This window comes from Anomaloglossus baeobatrachus, chromosome 4 (genome assembly GCF_048569485.1).
Source record: "Anomaloglossus baeobatrachus isolate aAnoBae1 chromosome 4, aAnoBae1.hap1, whole genome shotgun sequence".
NCBI lineage: Eukaryota > Metazoa > Chordata > Amphibia > Anura > Aromobatidae > Anomaloglossus > Anomaloglossus baeobatrachus.
This window is the reverse complement of record NC_134356.1, coordinates 291,175,549-291,188,366: the sequence shown is the minus strand read 5'-3', so window position 1 is coordinate 291,188,366 and position 12,818 is coordinate 291,175,549.

The window sequence follows — 12,818 nt, the reverse complement described above, 5'->3', positions numbered from 1 at the left end:
GGGTATTACAATTTTTGGCCATTTTGAGGCGAAATTGTTCCTTTGGGGGGGTATTGCAACTTTTCGGCATTTTGAGGCGAAATTGTTCCTTTGGGGGGGTATTGCAACTTTTGGCCATTTTGAAGCGAAATTGTTGCTTTGGGGGGTAGTGCAATTTTTTTCCATTTTGAGGCGAAATTGTTCCTTTGGGGGGGTATTGCAACTTTTGGCCATTTTGAAGCGAAATTGTTCCTTTCGGGGGGTATTGCTACTTTTCGGCATTTTAAGGCGAAATTGTTCCTTTGGGGGGGTATTGCAACTTTTGGTCATTTTGAAGCGAAATTGTTCCTTTGGCGGGTATTGCAATTTTTTTTCCATTTTGAGGCGAAATTGTTCCTTTGGGGGGTATTGCAACTTTTCGGCATTTTGAGGCGAAATTGTTCCTTTGGGGGGTATTGCAATTTTTTGCCATTTTGAGGTGAAATTGTTCTTTTGGGGGGGTATTGCAACTTTTCGGCATTTTGAGGCGAAATTGTTCCTTTGGGGGGGTATTGCAATTTCTTGCCATTTTGAGGCGAAATTGTTCTTTTGGGGGGGTATTGCAACTTTTGGCCATTTTGAGGCGAAATTGTTCCTTTTGGGGGGTATTACAATTTTTGGCCATTTTGAGGCGAAATTGTTCCTTTGGGGGGGTATTGCAACTTTTTGGCATTTTGAGGCGAAATTGTTCCTTTGGGGGGGGTATTGCAACTTTTGGCCATTTTGAAGCGAAATTGTTGCTTTGGGGGGGTATTGCAATTTTTTGCCATTTTGAGGCGAAATTGTTCCTTTGGGGGGGTATTGCAACTTTTCAGCATTTTGAGTGGAAATTGTTCCTTTGGGGGGGTATTGCAATTTCTTGCCATTTTGAGGCGAAATTCTTCCTTTAGGGGGGATTGCAACTTTTGGCCATTTTGAAGCGAAATTGTTCCTTTCGGGAGGTATTTAAACTCTTCGGCATTTTGAGGCGAAATTGTTCCTTTGGGGGGGTATTGCAACTTTTGGCCATTTAGAAGCGAAATTGTTCCTTTGGGGGGGTATTGCAACTTTTCGGCATTTTGAAGTGAAATTGTTCCTTTGGGGTGGGTTTGCAACTTTTGGCCATTTTGAAGCGAAATTGTTCCTTTGGGGGTGTATTGCAACTTTTGGCCATTTTGAGGCGAAATTGTTCCTTTGGGGGGGTATTGCAATTTTTTTTCCATTTTGAGGCGAAATTGTTCCTTTGGGGGGGTATTGCAACTTTTGGCTATTTTGAAGCGAAATTGTTCCTTTGGGGGGGTATTGCAATTTTTTTTCCATTTTGAGGCGAAATTGTTCCTTTGGGGGGGTATTGCAACTTTTCGGCAATTTGAAGCGAAATTGTTCCTTTGGGGGGGTATTGCAATTTTTTTCCATTTTGAGGCGAAATTGTTCCTTTGGGTGGGTATTGCAACTTTTGGCCATTTTGAAGCGAAATTGTTCCTTTCGGGGGGTATTGCAACTTTTCGGCATTTTGAGGAGAAATTGTTCCTTTGGTGGGGTATTGCAACTTTTGGCCATTTTGAAGCGAAATTGTTCCTTTGGGGGGGTATTGCAATTTTTTTTCCATTTTGAGGCGAAATTGTTCCTTTGGGGGGGCATTGCAACTTTTCGGCATTTTGAGGCGAAATTGTTCCTTTGGGGGGGTATTGCAATTTTTTGCCATTTTGAGGCGAAATTGTTCCTTTGGGGGGTATTGCAACTTTTGGCCATTTTGGAGCGAAATTGTTCTTTTCGGGGGGTATTGCAACTTTTCGGCATTTTGAGGCGAAATTGTTCCTTTGGCGGTATTGCAATTTTTTGCCATTTTGAGGCGAAATTTTTCCTTTGGGGGGGTATTGCAATTTTTTTGCCATTTTGAGGCAAAATTGTTCCTTTGGGGGGGTATTGCAACTTTTGGCCATTTTGAAGCGAAATTGTTGCTTTGGGTGGGTATTGCAATTTTTTGCCATTTTGAGGCGAAATTGTTCCTTTGGGGGGGTATTGCAATTTTTTTTCCATTTTGAGGCGAAATTGTTCCTTTGGGTGGGGTATTGCAACTTTTCGGCATTTTGAAGCGAAATTGTTCCTTTGGGGGGGGGTATTGCAATTTTTTGCCATTTTGAGGCGAAATTGTTCCTTTGGGGGGGTATTGCAACTTTTGGCCATTTTGGTGCGAAATTGTTCTTTTCGGGGGGTATTGCAACTTTTCAGCATTTTGAGGCGAAATTGTTCCTTTGGGGGGTATTGCAATTTTTTGCCATTTTGAGGTGAAATTGTTCTTTTGGGGGGGTATTGCAACTTTTCGGCATTTTGAGGCGAAATTGTTCCTTTGGGGGGGTATTGCAATTTCTTGCCATTTTGAGGCGAAATTGTTCTTTTGGGGGGGTATTGCAACTTTTGGCCATTTTGAGGCGAAATTGTTCCTTTTGGGGGGGTATTACAATTTTTGGCCATTTTGAGGCGAAATTGTTCCTTTGGGGGGGTATTGCAACTTTTTGGCATTTTGAGGCGAAATTGTACCTTTGGGGGGGGTATTGCAACTTTTGGCCATTTTGAAGCGAAATTGTTGCTTTGGGGGGGTATTGCAATTTTTTGCCATTTTGAGGCGAAATTGTTCCTTTGGGGGGGTATTGCAACTTTTCGGCATTTTGAGGCGAAATTGTTCCTTTGGGGGGTATTGCAATTTCTTGCCATTTTGAGGCGAAATTCTTCCTTTAGGGGGGATTGCAACTTTTGGCCATTTTGAAGCGAAATTGTTCCTTTCGGGAGGTATTTAAACTCTTCGGCATTTTGAGGCGAAATTGTTCCTTTGGGGGGGTATTGCAACTTTTGGCCATTTAGAAGCGAAATTGTTCCTTTGGGGGGGTATTGCAACTTTTCGGCATTTTGAAGTGAAATTGTTCCTTTGGGGTGGGTTTGCAACTTTTGGCCATTTTGAAGCGAAATTGTTCCTTTGGGGGTGTATTGCAACTTTTGGCCATTTTGAGGCGAAATTGTTCCTTTGGGGGGGTATTGCAACTTTTGTCTATTTTGAAGCGAAATTGTTCCTTTGGGGGGGTATTGCAATTTTTTTTCCATTTTGAGGCGAAATTGTTCCTTTGGGGGGGTATTGCAACTTTTCGGCAATTTGAAGCGAAATTGTTCCTTTGGGGGGGTATTGCAATTTTTTTCCATTTTGAGGCGAAATTGTTCCTTTGGGTGGGTATTGCAACTTTTGGCCATTTTGAAGCGAAATTGTTCCTTTCGGGGGGTATTGCAACTTTTCGGCATTTTGAGGAGAAATTGTTCCTTTGGTGGGGTATTGCAACTTTTGGCCATTTTGAAGCGAAATTGTTCCTTTGGGGGGGTATTGCAATTTTTTTTCCATTTTGAGGCGAAATTGTTCCTTTGGGGGGGCATTGCAACTTTTCGGCATTTTGAGGCGAAATTGTTCCTTTGGGGGGGTATTGCAATTTTTTGCCATTTTGAGGCGAAATTGTTCCTTTGGGGGGGTATTGCAACTTTTGGCCATTTTGGAGCGAAATTGTTCTTTTCGGGGGGTATTGCAACTTTTCGGCATTTTGAGGCGAAATTGTTCCTTTGGGGGTATTGCAATTTTTTGCCATTTTGAGGCGAAATTTTTCCTTTGGGGGGGTATTGCAATTTTTTTGCCATTTTGAGGCAAAATTGTTCCTTTGGGGGGGTATTGCAACTTTTGGCCATTTTGAAGCGAAATTGTTGCTTTGGGTGGGTATTGCAATTTTTTGCCATTTTGAGGCGAAATTGTTCCTTTGGGGGGGTATTGCAATTTTTTTTCCATTTTGAGGCGAAATTGTTCCTTTGGGTGGGGTATTGCAACTTTTCGGCATTTTGAAGCGAAATTGTTCCTTTGGGGGGGGAGTATTGCAATTTTTTGCCATTTTGAGGCGAAATTGTTCCTTTGGGGGGGTATTGCAACTTTTGGCCATTTTGGTGCGAAATTGTTCTTTTCGGGGGGTATTGCAACTTTTCAGCATTTTGAGGCGAAATTGTTCCTTTGGGGGGTATTGCAATTTTTTGCCATTTTGAGGTGAAATTGTTCTTTTGGGGGGGTATTGCAACTTTTCGGCATTTTGAGGCGAAATTGTTCCTTTGGGGGGGTATTGCAATTTCTTGCCATTTTGAGGCGAAATTGTTCTTTTGGGGGGGTATTGCAACTTTTGGCCATTTTGAGGCGAAATTGTTCCTTTTGGGGGGTATTACAATTTTTGGCCATTTTGAGGCGAAATTGTTCCTTTGGGGGGGTATTGCAACTTTTTGGCATTTTGAGGCGAAATTGTACCTTTGGGGGGGGTATTGCAACTTTTGGCCATTTTGAAGCGAAATTGTTGCTTTGGGGGGGTATTGCAATTTTTTGCCATTTTGAGGCGAAATTGTTCCTTTGGGGGGGTATTGCAACTTTTCGGCATTTTGAGGCGAAATTGTTCCTTTGGGGGGTATTGCAATTTCTTGCCATTTTGAGGCGAAATTCTTCCTTTAGGGGGGATTGCAACTTTTGGCCATTTTGAAGCGAAATTGTTCCTTTCGGGAGGTATTTAAACTCTTCGGCATTTTGAGGCGAAATTGTTCCTTTGGGGGGGTATTGCAACTTTTGGCCATTTAGAAGCGAAATTGTTCCTTTGGGGGGGTATTGCAACTTTTCGGCATTTTGAAGTGAAATTGTTCCTTTGGGGTGGGTTTGCAACTTTTGGCCATTTTGAAGCGAAATTGTTCCTTTGGGGGTGTATTGCAACTTTTGGCCATTTTGAGGCGAAATTGTTCCTTTGGGGGGGTATTGCAATTTTTTTTCCATTTTGAGGCGAAATTGTTCCTTTGGGGGGGTATTGCAACTTTTGGCTATTTTGAAGCGAAATTGTTCCTTTGGGGGGGTATTGCAATTTTTTTTCCATTTTGAGGCGAAATTGTTCCTTTGGGGGGGTATTGCTACTTTTCAGCAATTTGAAGCGAAATTGTTCCTTTGGGGGGGTATTGCAATTTTTTTCCATTTTGAGGCGAAATTGTTCCTTTGGGTGGGTATTGCAACTTTTGGCCATTTTGAAGCGAAATTGTTCCTTTCGGGGGGTATTGCAACTTTTCGGCATTTTGAGGAGAAATTGTTCCTTTGGTGGGGTATTGCAACTTTTGGCCATTTTGAAGCGAAATTGTTCCTTTGGGGGGGTATTGCAATTTTTTTTCCATTTTGAGGCGAAATTGTTCCTTTGGGGGGGCATTGCAACTTTTCGGCATTTTGAGGCGAAATTGTTCCTTTGGGGGGGTATTGCAATTTTTTGCCATTTTGAGGCGAAATTGTTCCTTTGGGGGGGTATTGCAACTTTTGGCCATTTTGGAGCGAAATTGTTCTTTTCGGGGGGTATTGCAACTTTTCGGCATTTTGAGGCGAAATTGTTCCTTTGGGGGTATTGCAATTTTTTGCCATTTTGAGGCGAAATTGTTCCTTTGGGGGGGTATTGCAATTTTTTTTCCATTTTGAGGCGAAATTGTTCCTTTGGGTGGGGTATTGCAACTTTTCGGCATTTTGAAGCGAAATTGTTCCTTTGGGGGGGGTATTGCAATTTTTTGCCATTTTGAGGCGAAATTGTTCCTTTGGGGGGGTATTGCAACTTTTGGCCATTTTGGTGCGAAATTGTTCTTTTCGGGGGGTATTGCAACTTTTCAGCATTTTGAGGCGAAATTGTTCCTTTGGGGGGGTATTGCAATTTTTTGCCATTTTGAGGCGAAATTGTTCCTTTGGGGGGGTATTGCAACTTTTCGGCATTTTGAGGCGAAATTGTTCCTTTGGGGGGGTATTGCAATTTCTTGCCATTTTGAGGCGAAATTGTTCCTTGGGGGGGTATTGCAACTTTTGGCCATTTTGAGGCGAAATTGTTCCTTTTGGGGGTTATTACAATTTTTGGCCATTTTGAGGCGAAATTGTTCCTTTGGGGGGGTATTGCAACTTTTCGGCATTTTGAGGCGAAATTGTTCCTTTGGGGGGGTATTGCAACTTTTCGGCATTTTGAGGCGAAATTGTTCCTTTGGGGGGGTATTGCAATTTCTTGCCATTTTGAGGCGAAATTGTTCCTTTGGGGGGGTATTGCAACTTTTCGGCATTTTGAAGCGAAATTGTTCCTTTGGGGGGGTATTGCAACTTTTCGGCATTTTGAAGCGAAATTGTTCCTTTGGGGGGGGATATTGCAACTTTTGGCCATTTTGAAGCGAAATTGTTACTTTGGGGGGGTATTGCAATTTTTTGCCATTTTGAGGCGAAATTGTTTCTTTGGGGGGGTATTGCAATTTTTTTTCCATTTTGAGGCGAAATTGTTCCTTTGGGTGGGGTATTGCAACTTTTGGCCATTTTGAAGCGAATTTGTACCTTTGAGGGGGTATTGCAACTTTTCGGCATTTTGAAGCGAAATTGTTCCTTTGGGGGGGTATTGCAAATTTTTTTCCATTTTGAGGCGAAATTGTTCCTTTGGGGGGGTATTGCAACTTTTGGCCATTTTGAAGCGAAATTGTTCCTTTGGCGGGTATTGCAATTTTTTTTCCATTTTGAGGCGAAATTGTTCCTTTGGGGGGTATTGCAACTTTTCGGCATTTTGAGGCGAAATTGTTCCTTTGGGGGGGTATTGCAATTTTTTTCCATTTTGAGGCGAAATTGTTCCTTTGGGGGGTTATTGCAACTTTTGGCCATTTTGAAGCGAAATTGTTCCTTTCGGGGGGTATTGCAATTTTTTTTCCATTTTGAGGCGAAATTGTTCCTTTGGGGGGGTATTGCAACTTTTCGGCATTTTGAGGCGAAATTGTTCCTTTGGGGGGGTATTGCAATTTTTTGCCATTTTGAGGCGAAATTGTTCCTTTGGGGGGTATTGCAACTTTTGGCCATTTTGGAGCGAAATTGTTCCTTTCGGGGGGTATTGCAACTTTTCAGCATTTTGAGGCGAAATTGTTCCTTTGGGGGGTATTGCAATTTTTTGCCATTTTGAGGCGAAATTTTTCCTTTGGGGGGGTATTGCAATTTTTTTGCCATTTTGAGGCGAAATTGTTCCTTTGAGGGGGTATTGCAACTTTTCGACATTTTGAGGCGAAATTGTTCCTTTTGGGGGGTATTACAATTTTTGGCCATTTTGAGGCGAAATTGTTCCTTGGGGGGGGTATTGCAACTTTTCGGCATTTTGAGGCGAAATTGTTCCTTTGGGGGGGTATTGCAACTTTTGGCCATTTTGAAGCGAAATTGTTGCTTTGGGGGGTATTGCAATTTTTTTACATTTTGAGGCGAAATTGTTCCTTTGGGGGGGTATTGCAACTTTTGGCCATTTTGAAGCGAAATTGTTCCTTTCGGGGGGTATTGCTACTTTTCGGCATTTTAAGGCGAAATTGTTCCTTTGGGGGGGTATTGCAACTTTTGGCCATTTTGAAGCGAAATTGTTCCTTTGGCGGGTATTGCAATTTTTTTTCCATTTTGAGGCGAAATTGTTCCTTTGGGGGGTATTGCAACTTTTCGGCATTTTGAAGCGAAATTGTTCCTTTGGGGGGTATTGCAATTTTTTGCCATTTTGAGGTGAAATTGTTCCTTTGGGGGGTATTGCAACTTTTCGGCATTTTGAGGCGAAATTGTTCCTTTGGGGGGGTATTGCAATTTCTTGCCATTTTGAGGCGAAATTGTTCTTTTGGGGGGGTATTGCAACTTTTGGCCATTTTGAGGCGAAATTGTTCCTTTTGGGGGGTATTACAATTTTTGGCCATTTTGAGGCGAAATTGTTCCTTTGGGGGGTATTGCAACTTTTCGGCATTTTGAGGCGAAATTGTACCTTTGGGGCGGGGTATTGCAACTTTTGGCCATTTTGAAGCGAAATTGTTGCTTTGGGGGGGTATTGCAATTTTTTGCCATTTTGAGGCGAAATTGTTCCTTTGGGGGGGTATTGCAACTTTTCGGCATTTTGAGGCGAAATTGTTCCTTTGGGGGGGTATTGCAATTTCTTGCCATTTTGAGGCGAAATTTTTCCTTTAGGGGGGGATTGCAACTTTTGGCCATTTTGAAGCGAAATTGTTCCTTTCGGGAGGTATTTAAACTTTTCGGCATTTTGAGGCGAAATTGTTCCTTTGGGGGGGTATTGCAACTTTTGGCCATTTTGAGGCGAAATTGTTCCTTTGGGGGGGTATTGCAATTTTTTTTCCATTTTGAGGCGAAATTGTTCCTTTGGGGGGTATTGCAACTTTTCGGCATTTTGAGGCGAAATTGTTCCTTTGGGGGGGTATTGCAATTTTTTGCCATTTTGAGGCGAAATTGTTCCTTTGGGGGGTATTGCAATTTTTTGCCATTTTGAGGTGAAATTGTTCCTTTGGGGGGGTATTGCAACTTTTCGGCATTTTGAGGCGAAATTGTTCCTTTGGGGGGGTATTGCAATTTCTTGCCATTTTGAGGCGAAATTGTTCTTTTGGGGGGGTATTGCAACTTTTGGCCATTTTGAGGCGAAATTGTTCCTTTTGGGGGGTATTACAATTTTTGGCCATTTTGAGGCGAAATTGTTCCTTTGGGGGGTATTGCAACTTTTCGGCATTTTGAGGCGAAATTGTACCTTTGGGGGGGTATTGCAACTTTTGGCCATTTTGAAGCGAAATTGTTGCTTTGGGTGGGTATTGCAATTTTTTGCCATTTTGAGGCGAAATTGTTCCTTTGGGGGGGTATTGCAACTTTTCGGCATTTTGAGGCGAAATTGTTCCTTTGGGGGGGTATTGCAATTTCTTGCCATTTTGAGGCGAAATTCTTCCTTTAGGGGGGATTGCAACTTTTGGCCATTTTGAAGCGAAATTGTTCCTTTCGGGAGGTATTTAAACTTTTCGGCATTTTGAGGCGAAATTGTTCCTTTGGGGGGGTATTGCAACTTTTGGCCATTTTGAGGCGAAATTGTTCCTTTGGGGGGGTATTGCAATTTTTTTTCCATTTTGAGGCGAAATTGTTCCTTTGGGGGGGTATTGCAACTTTTGGCTATTTTGAAGCGAAATTGTTCCTTTGGGGGGGTATTGCAATTTTTTTTCCATTTTGAGGCGAAATTGTTCCTTTGGGGGGTATTGCAATTTTTTTCCATTTTGAGGCGAAATTGTTCCTTTGGGTGGGTATTGCAACTTTTGGCCATTTTGAAGCGAAATTGTTCCTTTCGGGGGGTATTGCAACTTTTCGGCATTTTGAGGAGAAATTGTTCCTTTGGTGGGGTATTGCAACTTTTGGCCATTTTGAAGCGAAATTGTTCCTTTGGGGGGGTATTGCAACTTTTCGGCATTTTGAGGCGAAATTGTTCCTTTGGGGGGTATTGCAATTTTTTGCCATTTTGAGGCGAAATTTTTCCTTTGGGGGGGTATTGCAATTTTTTTGCCATTTTGAGGCAAAATTGTTCCTTTGGGGGGGTATTGCAACTTTTGGCCATTTTGAAGCGAAATTGTTGCTTTGGGGGGGTATTGCAATTTTTTGCCATTTTGAGGCGAAATTGTTCCTTTGGGGGGTATTGCAATTTTTTTTCCATTTTGAGGCGAAATTGTTCCTTTGGGGGGGTATTGCATTTTTTGGCCATTTTGAAGCAAAATTGTTCATTTGGGGGGGTATTGCAACTTTTCGGCATTTTGAAGCGAAATTGTTCCTTTGGGGGGTATTGCAATTTTTTGCCATTTTGAGGCTAAATTGTTCCTTTGGGGGGGTATTGCAACTTTTGGCCATTTTGGTGCGAAATTGTTCCTTTCGGGGGGTATTGCAACTTTTCGGCATTTTGAGGCGAAATTGTTCCTTTGGGGGGGTATTGCAATTTCTTGCCATTTTGAGGCGAAATTGTTCCTTGGGGGGTATTGCAACTTTTCGGCATTTTGAGGCGAAATTGTTCCTTTGGGGGGGTATTGCAACTTTTCGGCATTTTGAGGCGAAATTGTTCCTTTGGGGGGATATTGCAATTTCTTGCCATTTTGAGGCGAAATTGTTCCTTTGGGGGGAATTGCAACTTTTGGCCATTTTGAAGCGAAATTGTTCCTTTGGGGGGTATTGCAACTTTTCGGCATTTTGAAGCGAAATTGTTCCTTTGGGGGGGAATTGCAACTTTTGGCCATTTTGAAGCGAAATTGTTCCTTTGGGGGGGGTATTGCAACTTTTCGGCATTTTGAAGCGAAATTGTTCCTTTGGGGGGGGGTATTGCAACTTTTGGCCATTTTGAAGCGAAATTGTTCCTTTAGGGGGGTATTGCAATTTTTTGCCATTTTGAGGCGAAATTGTTTCTTTGGGGGGGTATTGCAATTTTTTTTCCATTTTGAGGCGAAATTGTTCCTTTGGGTGGGGTATTGCAACTTTTGGCCATTTTGAAGCGAATTTGTACCTTTGAGGGGGTATTGCAACTTTTCGGCATTTTGAAGCAAAATTGTTCCTTTGGGGGGGTATTGCTACTTTTCGGCATTTTAAGGCGAAATTGTTCCTTTGGGGGGGTATTGCAACTTTTGGCCATTTTGAAGCGAAATTGTTCCTTTGGCGGGTATTGCAATTTTTTTTCCATTTTGAGGCGAAATTGTTCCTTTGGGTGGGGTATTGCAAATTTTTTTCCATTTTGAGGCGAAATTGTTCCTTTGGGGGGGTATTGCAACTTTTGGCCATTTTGAAGCGAAATTTTTCCTTTCGGGGGGTATTGCTACTTTTCGGCATTTTAAGGCGAAATTGTTCCTTTGGCGGGTATTGCAATTTCTTGCCATTTTGAGGCGAAATTCTTCCTTTAGGGGGGATTGCAACTTTTGGCCATTTTGAAGCGAAATTGTTCCTTTCGGGAGGTATTTAAACTCTTCGGCATTTTGAGGCGAAATTGTTCCTTTGGGGGGGTATTGCAACTTTTGGCCATTTAGAAGCGAAATTGTTCCTTTGGGGGGGTATTGCAAGTTTTCGGCATTTTGAAGTGAAATTGTTCCTTTGGGGTGGGTTTGCAACTTTTGGCCATTTTGAAGCGAAATTGTTCCTTTGGGGGTGTATTGCAACTTTTGGCCATTTTGAGGCGAAATTGTTCCTTTGGGGGGGTATTGCAACTTTTGGCTATTTTGAAGCGAAATTGTTCCTTTGGGGGGGTATTGCAATTTTTTTTCCATTTTGAGGCGAAATTGTTCCTTTGGGGGGGTATTGCAACTTTTCGGCAATTTGAAGCGAAATTGTTCCTTTGGGGGGGTATTGCAATTTTTTTCCATTTTGAGGCGAAATTGTTCCTTTGGGTGGGTATTGCAACTTTTGGCCATTTTGAAGCGAAATTGTTCCTTTCGGGGGGTATTGCAACTTTTCGGCATTTTGAGGAGAAATTGTTCCTTTGGTGGGGTATTGCAACTTTTGGCCATTTTGAAGCGAAATTGTTCCTTTGGGGGGGTATTGCAATTTTTTTTCCATTTTGAGGCGAAATTGTTCCTTTGGGGGGGCATTGCAACTTTTCGGCATTTTGAGGCGAAATTGTTCCTTTGGGGGGGTATTGCAATTTTTTGCCATTTTGAGGCGAAATTGTTCCTTTGGGGGGGTATTGCAACTTTTGGCCATTTTGGAGCGAAATTGTTCTTTTCGGGGGGTATTGCAACTTTTCGGCATTTTGAGGCGAAATTGTTCCTTTGGGGGTATTGCAATTTTTTGCCATTTTGAGGCGAAATTTTTCCTTTGGGGGGGTATTGCAATTTTTTTGCCATTTTGAGGCAAAATTGTTCCTTTGGGGGGGTATTGCAACTTTTGGCCATTTTGAAGCGAAATTGTTGCTTTGGGTGGGTATTGCAATTTTTTGCCATTTTGAGGCGAAATTGTTCCTTTGGGGGGGTATTGCAATTTTTTTTCCATTTTGAGGCGAAATTGTTCCTTTGGGTGGGGTATTGCAACTTTTCGGCATTTTGAAGCGAAATTGTTCCTTTGGGGGGGGAGTATTGCAATTTTTTGCCATTTTGAGGCGAAATTGTTCCTTTGGGGGGGTATTGCAACTTTTGGCCATTTTGGTGCGAAATTGTTCTTTTCGGGGGGTATTGCAACTTTTCAGCATTTTGAGGCGAAATTGTTCCTTTGGGGGGTATTGCAATTTTTTGCCATTTTGAGGTGAAATTGTTCTTTTGGGGGGGTATTGCAACTTTTCGGCATTTTGAGGCGAAATTGTTCCTTTGGGGGGGTATTGCAATTTCTTGCCATTTTGAGGCGAAATTGTTCTTTTGGGGGGGTATTGCAACTTTTGGCCATTTTGAGGCGAAATTGTTCCTTTTGGGGGGTATTACAATTTTTGGCCATTTTGAGGCGAAATTGTTCCTTTGGGGGGGTATTGCAACTTTTTGGCATTTTGAGGCGAAATTGTACCTTTGGGGGGGGTATTGCAACTTTTGGCCATTTTGAAGCGAAATTGTTGCTTTGGGGGGGTATTGCAATTTTTTGCCATTTTGAGGCGAAATTGTTCCTTTGGGGGGGTATTGCAACTTTTCGGCATTTTGAGGCGAAATTGTTCCTTTGGGGGGTATTGCAATTTCTTGCCATTTTGAGGCGAAATTCTTCCTTTAGGGGGGATTGCAACTTTTGGCCATTTTGAAGCGAAATTGTTCCTTTCGGGAGGTATTTAAACTCTTCGGCATTTTGAGGCGAAATTGTTCCTTTGGGGGGGTATTGCAACTTTTGGCCATTTAGAAGCGAAATTGTTCCTTTGGGGGGGTATTGCAACTTTTCGGCATTTTGAAGTGAAATTGTTCCTTTGGGGTGGGTTTGCAACTTTTGGCCATTTTGAAGCGAAATTGTTCCTTTGGGGGTGTATTGCAACTTTTGGCCATTTTGAGGCGAAATTGTT